At 48.3% G+C, this 13,334-nt stretch overlaps 1 protein-coding gene across 1 annotated transcript in view; it reads left to right on the top strand.

Moving 5' to 3' along the window:
- The window catches only part of LOC125957595 (uncharacterized), a 51,136-nt gene that overhangs the window by 20,307 nt on the left and 17,495 nt on the right, over positions 1 to 13,334 (top strand). The gene's annotated exons all lie outside the window — the stretch shown is intronic.

Genomic DNA, 13,334 nt, shown 5'->3' with positions numbered 1-13,334 from the left:
ATTAAACTTCCAAAATGGTAATTTGCCCCCCTCTGGTGACCTCACAGTTTTGGAAATTCCGACGATTTTCGGTGTAGAAAACCAATTTGTTACGAAAAAAAAAATGGAATATATAAACATTGTAAATAAGCATGGGATGGTTTGCTGCGGATGATGGTGATATATATTTTCCAATATTATTTGCACCTGACGTCTTGATCACCGTCGTGGAGCAACAATTTGCATTACTTGGCGCCCCCCCCCCCCCCTCGTGTTGCACGTACCAAGGTCATATTCGGTTGGAACGATAGCATCATCAGGAGTACTAAGATGCTTCGCGATATCGCGCAACCTTTCTGGAATGCAAATGGTTGCTGCGCTTGTTTGTAAAACGCTCGAGTAGCCCCGGAGTCTGGGCGCCCAGCTTCAACAGACCAGCAGCGTGTGTTTGAATCCAATTTTGCTCGTCAAACATTTACCGTTGCTGACGATGATTTTGACGTGTGTTCACCCAATGGCCCCCGAACGATTGGGACGCATACTTCCGTGTCAATAAGGACGACGCACCCGAAAACCGACCAACGAGAGGGCAGCGACGTTTTCGTTTTCGTTTCGAGACATCCAAGTCACACGAGACTCGCGGTTGCTGCTGCTGTTGCTGTGGCTGCTGCGTTGAACGCACGGTGTAAACGCCAAAAATGACAATTCAAGTTGTCGTCGTTTGATCGTCAGGTTCCGCGTCCCCCAGGTCGGCTTTTATTTATTTGACCGAAGCAAACGGTACAAACCAGTGTGACCAAACAGCGATGTCTCGACATCGGTGTTGAGCCTCACCTCACCAACAGGGAACCCCTCGCTGGATGTGTACACAAGCTACACAAGGCAAACATTCCACGATTTCGTTTCTTTTTCCTGATGGAGGTGCGGTATACGATGGTTCGCTGACTGGGGCTGACAAGTGCTAATGGAGATCTAGAACTTAACCCAGGCAGAGGGAAAACCTACCGTCGAGTGAAATGGAAATGTTCATTTTTTGAAGTAGCCAGTCAGACTGTGAGAGACTGACTGGCCCTCGGTGTCATGAGTTGGAAGCCAGGAGTGTAACGTCGGAAGCCTTGTCGACTGCCACCCTTGAAAGTGCCTCTCGTGCGCGAGCTTTTGATTTACTCGCTCCCTCCCGGCCCGTGCGCGTTCGAATATTTTACACAATCCTCGGTCCCGGCATCCCAACTCACAAAATGTTGACGGTCTGAATAGGTCAACGCATTGCTACGACTTCCATAAATTTCGCTCAAAGCCAGTTGGACCCAGTTAGTGGCCCACCGTGTGGATGGTGGGTGTTTGAAGTTCACTGGTTTTGAAAAGCCGGATGGAAAGCCGAAATTATGACCGGTTGTTCATCATCTGGAGCCGAGGGTCGGCTCTTGGCCGTGCACTCCTACGATCAAAAACTCCCCCCAGGGGCCAACTCCTTCATGTCAATGTCCACGTTCGCGACGTGATGGTCGTCTGGTGGCGCATGGCCCTGTGGAGGATACGATGAAACAATCGCTTCGGCTTCAATAAGTCTTCTTCTGTGCCAGCTTTAATATTCCGGTTTCATGGAAGCTTCTAAGGTATCGATCTGATCCTGATGTATGGAGCGTGTCAAGGGCGCGTGTTTGAGATGAGTAACGCACAACGTGGGCAAGATAGGGTAGGATAGAACACGGACACAGGTATACGCCATAATCTTCACCTTCATCACGGTCCCGGGGCTCTGGGCCGCTTGGAAGAGCGAATGCGGGAAGCGGTCCGCGAAGGAGAAGCCAAGGAAGCTAAAAATGGAACCTGGCCTGGGAAAATAGGAAAGCGAAAGTAAAGCTGTGGCGGATGCGGGTTTTGCGGTCGCGGTTCCGCACACTGTTGCAGAGAAGCCCCTTGCGTTGGCCTTAATGTACTCAGCGGGCATTAGCGGGTAGCGGGAGGCCGCACCAGCGGCTCCGGAAGCATCAAGCACGTCTTGTGTGTGTTGCTTTCGGTTATCATCAAACCGACTGGCTGTTGGGGGGAGTGGTTCGAGAAAGATACGATTGGTGTGAAGATGATGCCCAATTTGGTGTTCAGATAGTGATCCAAATCTTGCCAACGGAATTCGCTTCATGTTTCTCCTGGACTTTAGCCGCTTAAAGAGAAGCAGTATAATTCCAGGAGACGACCTCTGAACCGGATGAGCCTTTTAACCTGCCACAATAACATCGTTTACTGAAGACAAATACGCGTACAATGCCATATAATGCGTGTTGATTTAAGCACATAATAAGCCTGCCCTATTAACTGTTTACGAATGTTGGGCTTAATAAGCTCCATAATTTACATAACCATTCCTTACGGCCGTTACTTGGGAAGGATTCCGGATTCCACAGAAAGTGAAATGGCGCCACATACTAGCAGCAGCAGCAGCAGCAGCAGCAGTAGCAGCATAAGGTCACGGCGAATTAGGGTCACGGTGTCGTATGGTGATGCTAACGAACGTGATGGTCCTGCCAGTACCTGTGAGAATGTCGGCCCCCCCGGGCTAGGAACCCTCCGGGAGAAGCAACCAACGTGAACGGAGTGTGTTGTTGCAATCCGATCATACTCAACCGAACGATAATTGAGTCGTTCTGTATGTGTGGCTCGTGGTTAGCCATGTAAAGTGTGTGATTATCACTCTGGACAGTAGCTAAGGCGTGACATTTCCCAGGCAGCGCACGAGACACCATGTCTCCGCTTCTGCAATCCGATTAACTGAGGCGAAGAGAAGGTGGGGGATTTCGCCTTTTTTATTTCAATTCCCACAAACCATAGCAGGCAGTTTTAGTGTGGTACGTAAATCATTTCACCCAAGCTTGCTGCGTTTCGTCGTCAAGTTCAGCCGCCGTGAGCCGCCATTTGTCGTGACATTTCTCTTACGTCAATTAGCCGCTTTCGAGGTTATGTTCCTCTGGTCCGCTTGTAAGGCCTATGTGTGTGTGTGTGCGTGTGTGTACTATGGCGGCTTCTCCATTTACTTTTTCAATAAAACGGTGTAAGATGTGTTATAGATTAATATTTAATGAACATCAATATGTATATGCTCCAATTAAAATGAGCACCTTATGGGCACCATACGCGAAAGAGCGTGGCGTGTCCCGTTATCGGACACCCCAATTGGTTACCAGCAGCAGCAGCAGCACCAGCACCAGCACCAGCAACACGGATACCGTTCGTTGCGATACCTATCAATTATGCCTTATCCTTCTCCCTGTCTGGCATCTGTAGCTTCTTGATTCTGCGAAGCATCAACGCACTCATCTCAGCTCACAGCCACAGTCTCGGTGGTGTGTGTTCTCTATTCTCACTCTATAATCACATTATCAGCCAGGCCTACCCTACCCCATCCATCCATTAGGCTTATTAAGGCGAAACAACGAGCGAAATTACAAGTATTGCGCCCAACGGCCACGTGGAGAACGGCGTTGGGTTGCCTCAGCTGATGTGCCAGATGTGTTTGTGTGTACGCCTGCTTGGCGCATTCCATCTGACCCACTCCGGGCACTCGAAGAGGTGAATCGCCAGGCCGACGATGTACTGTGTTGATGATGATGATGGTGCTTGACGCCGAAAAATTCGCCCCGACCCCTACCTCACATCACCATCGTGCGATTGACCTGAGCCTCAAAAACCGAATCACCTCAATTCGGCAAGGTCCACGCCTGGTGGAGTGTGATCCGGAGAGGGCCACACCGTTGTACAGTAGTAGTATTTCTCGCCAGGGTGAGGGTAATTCGGTTTGCACGCGTTGCTTGAGCGCATTTTTTGGCACAACACCGCCACTGAATCCATCGGTGTGGCATCAAAATAATTGCGAGTTCACACATGTCCATCATGCGGCGTACGTAAGAGAGCATTCATAAAGGCGTGACTGCACGTAAACATTGTACCAGCTACCACTTTTGGCCCGCTGGCCAGCCAGTACAGTGGTGAACACTTCAAATCGTACACGAGTGTGGCCACGGCACAGCAATGAGGTTATGTTTGATGTAGGGAAGCCAGCGACAACAGCCCCCCAAGTGTCCCCTTAAATTGGGAGTCATTTTATTCGACTTCAAATGATTGATGGAAACTGTCATGTTAAACACAGCGATTCCGATGCCCTTCGAAATGCTGTGCTTGCTTTGGTGCTATGTGTACAACATGATTGCTAATCAATTGCTGGTGGTGACTCACACAAGATCCATTAACATTGAGCACAACCTCAAACAAGATGCACACGGTTGGAATTTATATAGCTGCATCGGTAGTGTACGCGCACGCATGTCCGGGCAAGGTCTTTCCCCACCGCCAGGTCGGGAGTGATTCCAATCCTTCTTCATGCGAGTGGATCGCGCGTTCCCCTTGGCTAGCGAGTACTTGCGACCAGCAACGCGCATTTCGCGTCGATGCAAACGGTGAGAAAAGCAACCAATTTGGCAGATGCGGCGATCGTTAAAAGTGGAAAGAAAACCAAAGAAGAGACGAGGACGCCCGATGGCCGGTCGTTTGGCACTTTGAGCGCGGGCGCGCGCGCCAGCAATGGCTCGGTAAATCCTCACCGAATGGAGCATAATTATGTCCGCAGCAGCACCTTCTTGATGGCGATTTAAATCACCTGCTCAGCTGCTTGATGCTGATTCCTGGGCGAGATGCCCGGTTGGTAGTGGTGGTAGAAGTGATGCTTTGTTGACAGCCACAGCTTGGATGGAATAGAAGAAGCTCTTTTCAATGCTTCTACAACTTGGATGGAACCATTTGAAGGTGCTCGATGATGGCTCGACGATTAGCTGCGAATTGGACTCCTCTCTGTTTATGGGAGACGGACTGTAAAACGGTAAACGGAAAACAATTACCGTAAAAGGCAACGTTTAGCGAAATAGGGCTGCCCAGGGAGTCTATTTGATTTTGGGGGAACACACTCACGTCACAGCACGGTGAGCTAATCATGTCTGCATTAACAGCATCAGTTTTCATTGAATGTTTACATTCCAGTAGGAAAGACATTAGTGCCTTGAAAGCACTGAAAAGACTTGAGCAACAGCTTCGTTCTGTAGCTGAAGCTTATTACAGTAGAGTGTGTCAAGTGTTATCGTCTGGGCCGTTGATTTGGGGAAGCCACCGAAGCCATCGGACCATGCTGTTGATGCACATCTCACGTCCGCTGCAGCTCATGGTAGGGTGACCTATTGTACTGTGGCGCTTTACCAATTAGTGGGCAAGAGCGACGCTTACTCGCCACAAAAGTGAACTTGTGTGGCCATAAAAACAGAGAAGAAGGAGGCTTGCGTCACCGGTCATCCGGTGGCCAATGTTTGACACCGTCATCATGCCATCCATGCAACGGCGTGCGCACAAGCATAACCGCACTGACCAACTGACGGCCCTTGTGGGGTTTTCGGTGCACTCTTACACCGGTGCATCACGTTGCATTCATTGTGGCTCGGTCAGGTGAAGATGCTCGCGTGCCATCACTCGTGAAGGTGATGAGAAGTGGTGATAAATTGTTGTGAGGTATTTATTAAAAACCTTTGCAAGGAACGTCTTACATGGAATGTTGGTGGTTATTACATTGTAGTACTTTATATTTTGAATATGAAGCGTCATTATATGCTTCATCAACTGCTAGCTAAAACTCGTGGGAAAAAATGGGTTTCCATTAGATGGTCATCGGGCAAACATTTATTCTCCCCCCCCCCTCCCCCGAAAAATGATCTCCCGGATCGCTGCTGAACGACGACCGTGATGGTGTTTTGTTGGTGATATTTACGAGCACAACGCTACCCTTCAATCGGACCCTCTTCTTGACAGTTCGTCTCAAGAAGAGCTCAAGGAGGCACAGGAGAAGCCGGTTGGGTTGCCTGAGACGTTCATCATGCTCGTGGCTCGATGGTTCGCATGGTCAACGCAAGGTGGACTCGGTCGGTCGGGGCCGTTCCAGACTGACACCGCGGCGACCGAGCTGCGTCACGCGATACGCGAGCAGCAAAGCGTCCGCCTCGAAGAAAGTGTAAAGTGTGAGGGTCCCGTACCGACGACCGTGGGCCGTCCAGCAACTCCGCTTGCCGCCCGTGTCGTGACGAGGCAAAATCAGGTTTTAAGAAAAGGGAACAAAAACCCCATCTATGCTGCACGACTAACGCACGCTCGCCCGTACAGCGGAACGGTACAAAGTGAGCAAAATTGAAGCGAAAACGAAATTGAAAAGAAGAGGCACCGAGACGTCTTTAAAGTGTGCATACCCCCAGCGGCCACTCAAAGTGGTTGATGTTGCTTGCTGCTGCTGCTGTTGCTGTTGCTGGCGCTCATGACAATGATGATGATGATGATGTTTTATTAATTCGGTCAAAGTCAAGCAAATACAGCACGTGTGCACGACATTGGGGACTTGGGGGCGAGGGAAGAGAGAATTCGTGAGTGCGAGAAGCGGACGAGACGACGAGAAGAGCGTGTGCGTTGCGAAAAATGGTCACACATTGAGCCATCCGTCATCCATTGGCGGAGGCGGTAATCGTTGGGGCTGCTGTTCCGCGCCTCAAGTCTCAAGTGTTTTCGCCGAGCCTGGCGGCACCGAAAACGTGATGTTGAGGTAGGTCGAACAGTTGGTAGCGCGCGGAGCATAGCGAGCGTAATGCTTCATATTTCGTTCCCGAAACACAGTAGGCTGTGGCAGCTGATGTGAGATTATTTAATGCATTTCATTTTTTCTGTTTTTGACAGTTTGTATTGCAATGTTCAGTTGTTCAATGCTTTTATTTATATCTATTGACTATTAGATTGGTTGGTTTACATAATTTGATTTTGTAACCTAGCACGAAAATAACTTCTTCTTTAGGATATTGTTTGTTTTCTTTTTCTTCACAGAGTTTTTTTTTGTGTTTTAGTTTGTTTTTCATAGTAGTCACCTAAATTTTATATTTATCCTAATATTTTTTTGTTTGTTTTATAAACTTTTTCCGTTGAACGATCTACCATTGTAACAATTCAACTGGCTTGGGACGCTTTGGGTGCTTTTTGGGAGCAAATTGATGTCCCACGGTCACCGTAAGCTCTACTATCGAGCGCATCATCTTTCCGCACGATGTTTACAAATTGGTTAGAGCGAAAGGTTAGAGGGCTCGGCGCCTTCGATCACCTGATGGATGATGGGCCCATGGTTCCGAAAAAGCCTCCGAGGTCCGACAAATTCGCTGAATTCGACGCAAGATCGCCACTGGCTGGTTGGCTGAATGGCTGCAGCTGCAACTCGCTTCTAGAGAACGTCTGACGGGGGAAATCCCTTCTACCTCTCTCTTTCTCTCTATCTCTCGCTCTCATCCACCCAAAGGTCAACCGCAGAATCAACGGCATGTGCATGCCGAGACAGTGCCGAATGTCACGGGGAAGGGAATCGGGAAGGTGGTGAAGGGGGGTATCCGCGGTGTCGCAACCGGTCATTCAAATTTTTCATCCCAAACTAGCGAGCGCGCCGCGTCCACACTAGCGGAACGGAGCGGGGAGGGCTGGCGCATGTTCGTCCGTTTTTTTGTTGTTGTTGCTGGCCATTTCTTTGACGGCGTGCAATGTCAGGCGGTGCGGTCCGTTAGTTGGGGCCGTGGTTGGGTGCGATGTGGTTAGAGGTCGTCGCCTTACATACTAATGCACACCGCGAGATACACGCGAGGTGGTGTGAGGCGTTCCGAGAGGCATCTCGATTTGCCATTCGCCGGACGCGATGGCGGGGTTCCATGGAACCCCATGGTGGTCAAGAAGGGGCGCACTACCTCCCAAGGGTGGAGCCCAAGAAGGGGTTCGTCACGAGCGGTTGTGGCTGCTGGAGGGGATTCAATCGAGACGGGGTGTGTTGTTGATGGACTCATGGCCGCACGGTTTCGGAACGGTAGCGTGAAATTTAATTAGAGATTAGTAGCTGTTTGTCTTACAAAAAGGTCACTGCAGCAGCCACAGTTGCATCGATTAGTGTCTTGCTGGTGTACTGTAGCAAGAAAGAGAAAAGGAAAAACGTCTTCATTTGGATCGAGTCTATTTCTGTTCAGTTGGATGATGATACTTGTTTCTCGAGTTTGTTTTTGACTGTTTTAAAGGTAAACGTTCTTATGATACGTTTTTCGTATTTTTTTCTATTACTTATGCATTTTCTAATCACTTTTACAGTTGTTATATAGTTTTTATAACATTTATTCAATAATCTTTGTTCGTTTATCATGTCTGGCATATATTTTTATTTTTTTCCTTTTTACTATCCTTTCAATTGTAAAATAGAACATTTTCTAGTAAATGAGCCCAGTTTTCCATATTTATTTGACTTGCTTTTATGTGTTGCGTAGTTTTTAAAAACCAAAAAAAATGCTGTGTGTTTGCGTTGATACTTGTGTTGGCCGAAAGGCAAACATTCCAATCGTTCCTAAATCCCTCCCTGAACAACGTGAAGGTAGAAGGTTAAGCTCTGCCTATGTACACGACCTCAAACGGCATTCGTAACCGTCCGGACCGTCTAGCGGGGTGTCTGGTTCATTAGCCACTCGCGCGCGCGCTCCAAGGCGTGACTTTGACCGAACGGAACCGCCGAATCCGCCGAAAAACACTTGTCACGTCCGATTGCATTCGATTGCTAATGACAAGGGGGCCCGCGTCACCCGACCGGACCCCTTATCCCCCGGTTGTTGCGCTCACTTACTAATTTACCGCTAATCGATCGCTTCCCCACCTCGCGTCGGAATTGATGACCGAGATCTGAACTTGGCTGTGCATCTCTCTCGTGCATAGTCCAATGGACTATCGAAATGATTTAATACATTGCGGTGCGACCTTTTTTTCTGTTCGCTCGATGCGTTCGCTGCGAGGCAAAGGAGAAGGTCCCCCCAGGCCCTCAGGGGCGGTCGAACCTTCGAAGGCAGCAGTGTAGTGCCTGTGGCCCGGTTGCAGTCATCGAAGCAGAGTTGAGTTATGTAATGTGTTGTCGTCGTCGTTGACGATGGCGTCGTCATCGTGTCGTTGGCTCCAGCTGAGCCACGGCCCCGTTCGCTCGTTCGCGGTAGCCATCGTCATCGTCCAAATTTATGATCGCGATCGTTGACAAGGTTAAGGCGAAATGGGGCGGGTTTTGTTTGCTCGCCGCGGATGCTACTGTTCCTGTTGATGCTGTTGATGTCTGCTCGACGACGTTCGAAGTTTGTAGTTTGTATTCCACTTATCCCTCCAGTGATGATAATGTTTCCACAGAAGCTCTGCTCGGTTGGTTTACTTAAACAGTGTCAATTGGTCAGAGGAATCGATGCAATGGCCATGTTGGGTGTATTGACATGTCTGTTGATTTATTGGCGCGTCTGCGGTTGCACTCCTTCAGGGCGAGCGTTGCACTCCTTCAGGGCTCATAGGAAGGACAATAAGGCATTCGGGATTATCCTTCTCATGTCCGTGGTGCTCCGTGAAGTTACGATTGTTTCGTAACTGAAATCCCCTTCCAAAAAAAAAAAAAAAACCCGTGTTCATTCTCATACTACCGCTCATTGGCTTGAGAGAGGCGAACCGGAAAAGTAAATTAAATGAATGAAATCGTCACGTAACGATGGTTGGTGCTCCCTTTCGAGTAGGCACTGCCATTTTGTCTCCCAGCTCTCAAGCCACGGAATTGATTGCCTGCTCTCATCTCTCTGTTCAATTGTTGCTGTTGGTGATGATCGCGTATTTCATCTGCTGCCGAGAATGACGTCGACTTTGTTTTTTTTCGTTTTTGCACGGACCAATAATTTCGTGTCACTTGCCTCCGATTGGTTTGCCTTCACTCCCTCTCGTCTGCCACAGCAAATCTCACAATCAAACACACGCCATAAGTCGCGACGCCGGTGTAGACGATGCCTGATATTGTTTTGTTTTTTGGCGTATTGTTTGATTGTCTGGCGATGTTTTCAGGTTATCTTTTCGTTTTTTCCTCTTTTGGGACCGCGGAAAAGAAAATAGAGAAGCCCCTCCCCGCACCAACGCTCGCCAAGATCGTGTGCGTCACGAGAGAAATATTCAGAGCGAAACGGAACCACCAGCTGAACCGTCTGGCTGCCTGGCTGGCTGACTTGTGACGGTGTGAGGTGGGTCCCCGCGCATTTCTGGGTGAAAATGATTCCGAAAGTTTTTGCCAGCCCAGGAAGAATACCCGGCATGTGCCCCACGCGATGGAGACCGAAAGAAGATGCGCATTTTTCGTGACTCGTCGGTGCACGCTGGCTCATGGCTTCGATAAGACATCACGATGGCGGGCATGCAAAGTTGCATGTTGGCGCAGAGTTTGGCAAAAGAACAGCTCTGTTGGGGCCGGTGAACATGGAGCATGCTCTTTTTTTAAAGTGCTGCCGTTGCATGTGTTGCTATCATCGTGATTGTCTTCTCAACTAACTGACGAGGCTGCGAGTCTGTTGCCTTTTTGGGCAGGAAAAGTTATGTCAAGGGGAAAATCGAGATGTTACCGTATTATGTACTGGTTTTGAGCGCACGACCGGTAACGTCAGTTTAAGTTTTGTTTTTCGAGGCATTTGAAAGAAATTTTTCTTTCTTTTTCAAAACATTTTCCACTTGGTTGTGCACATTTTGAGTTTCGTTAAGGTTAATGTTTTCGATTTCATTTCTCTTCCAGTTTTTTTTTTCCAGTTCCAGAACACAGAAATTGCGATAATATCTCTGGCAAAAATGTCTGTCGTTGAAATCGTTTATTCCGTGGCGTGTTTAGACGTGACAATAATTTAGGCAATATTTTAAAATAAGTTTCTTGTGATTTTTCGATACTTGTTTGTAATACGTTGATCAATAGAATACCCCGATAGTTATTTATCAAGAACATACGTTTACAGAAAGAGCATAGTATATTCGTAAAACTCAAAGGCTGAATAGATAAACGACATTTATGGGCCCTATTGCGAGTGTCTTGTCTTGCAAACGAGACTGCTGTACTACTGCTGAAAAAACTTAGCAGTCTTGTTGAGCTCTTATGAATGAACTTGTGATTTTTTACAGCCTGATTTCAAAACAAATACTAACACTACCAAATTAATCACCAACACCACCAAAAACCAACATCCTCCGGCCAATAGCAACGCGACTTTCAGTCTCGTTTTCAAGACTCACAGTCTGGTAGGTTTTAGCAACAGACTCTGAGTCTTGAAAACGAGACTGAAAATGGTATATTTTTTCGTTTTGGTCATAGTTGCCATTGGCGCGAAAGATGTTGGTTTTTGGTGGTGTTGGTGATTAATTTGGTAGTGTTAGTATTTGTTTTGAAATCAGGCTGTAAAAAATCACAAGTTCATTCATAAGAGCTCAACAAGACTGCTAAGTTTTTTCAGCAGTAGTACAGCAGTCTCGTTTGCAAGACAAGACACTCGCAATAGGGCCCTATGACAAAAAAATGGATTCAAATAAGATTTCCTTTGCATCAGAAACTACAAAAATAGCTTTGGCGACGGTTCACTTCCACAAAAACAAAAACAACAACATAAACCGTGAGTAAATTCCAATCGTGCCAGCCATAATTGATCCACTCCAGCCTCTCGGTCAGTCTCCGGCCACCGCAACCCCTCAGGCGGTGTGGTACGTGTGCACTAATTAGTTGACTTTAACGAGTCGCTCGCCTTTCACGGTCGAAAAGAAAGAGACTTTATTACGCGGCTGCTCCACGAGAGATCATCATCACACGAATGACGACCGAGAGGTGGGGTTTTTTGTTGGTGGCGAATGTGGTTTTTGCTAGTTTTTTTGCTTTTGTATTTCGTGTGCCCGACGCATGTGGTGACCATGTTTCGATTACGGTTTACTGATAAGTGATTTTCGGGTCACACATCGTCATCGCCGCCCAAACCGTTATGTGCGTTATGCAACCTCTGGAGCTGTGGGTTATTTTCGTGGCCCTCCCCTTCTCCAAATGCGGCGAATTTGGAGCATATTTTATCTGCATACTTTGGAGTCGAATGTTTGGAGCTGGCTGGCTGGCCGTACTTTTGAGCGATTTTGGTGCGGTTCCGAATGCCCCGAAAAATGGGACAGAGAGCGTAAAGACCGTATTTCTCCGTCCGTCGGCTTTGTGAGGACAAGTTTTGCGGCGCAAAAGTTAAGCCAAATTGAAATGACTTCTAACATTGAACCATTACCATCGCGCTTCATTTTCCTCATTTCCATTCCTTCCACCGTAGCGACACAAGCTTGAACACAAGGGAAAATGGAAATACATTTCATAATACGTCTTACGTGGCGTGTCTCGCTTGTGTCGTTTCCGTTCTGTTTGCTCCGTGGGAAATTCGTCTTTGAGTGAGTGTGTGTGTGTGTTTGTTGGTGGCTTTTCACAGACTCTTGAGCTCTCGCTCTTCGCTTCTTTTGCGATCTTACCGTGGCGGCCTTTTTTCCCGGCAAGCAGCCCATTGTCTGTCGTGCGCCGCCCCTTTCCCAGCGGCGTTTCCCAAGCAGCCTCTTAAAAGGAAAACAAAATAGAGACAAAACTGGATAAGCGGACGGCGGGCTGGTCGGAAAATCGGAACAAGACGTCGCCGAGGTGACGCCGGTGCCGGTGATTTGCGGCGCTTCCCTTTTTTTTGCCAGTCTCGACCCTCCCGGTGGAAATTGTCGAGGGAAAATGGTGTGGCGTACGGAAGTGCATTAAAATGCCAGAGCATAATGATGACCCTCTGATGATACTCGGGGCTTTGGTGCCGACCGACAGAAAGGGCACAGGGGTTCAGTGAAATTAATCTCATATTTTGGCACCTCCTCCCGAGCTGGTTTCAGTCGTCGGCGCATTATGGAGGATTGATCGAGCGGCGAGCTGGCAGAGCTGGCGTTAGTTGATGGCCACTTCGGAGGCGCCTTTGCCGTCACTTTGGCAACCGTGCGTTTGCCTTTTTTTTTCGTCGCCAAATTCGCGGCCGGAATTCGGTTCGGGGAGAAGGGAGATTTGATTTGATCAAAAGTTAATTAACTTCCGCACCGTGATCGCTCGAGATTATGTGACAACCGACTGGTCGTAATTTGGAGTACGCTGCGGACTGGCCCCCTGCCGTTTGTTTGTTGTAGCCGTTGTGTGGCCGAAATGGTGGTTTTAAATGTAGCGATCCAATTAGTCTCGATTTGATTTTTATTATCCCGGGCGCCGCTTGGTGGCTCTCGGTGAGTCATCTCATCGCTGGGAGTGGAGAGAAAAGCACGTGGAAAGTGTCGCGATTTGAAGTGAAGGAAAAAGCAACATCGTTACCAACGCGGGGAAGCAACCGCTCTAAATGGAGCTCTAAACTGAAGGGCTGGCCGGATGGTCCGGAAATGGCTGCTTATCGTTGCTTAATCTATGC

The sequence above is a fragment of the Anopheles darlingi genome, chromosome 3 (genome assembly GCF_943734745.1).
Source record: "Anopheles darlingi chromosome 3, idAnoDarlMG_H_01, whole genome shotgun sequence".
In the NCBI taxonomy this organism is placed as follows: domain Eukaryota; kingdom Metazoa; phylum Arthropoda; class Insecta; order Diptera; family Culicidae; genus Anopheles; species Anopheles darlingi.
Note: the sequence above shows the minus strand (reverse complement) of the source record. Positions and strands in the feature narration are given on the sequence as shown.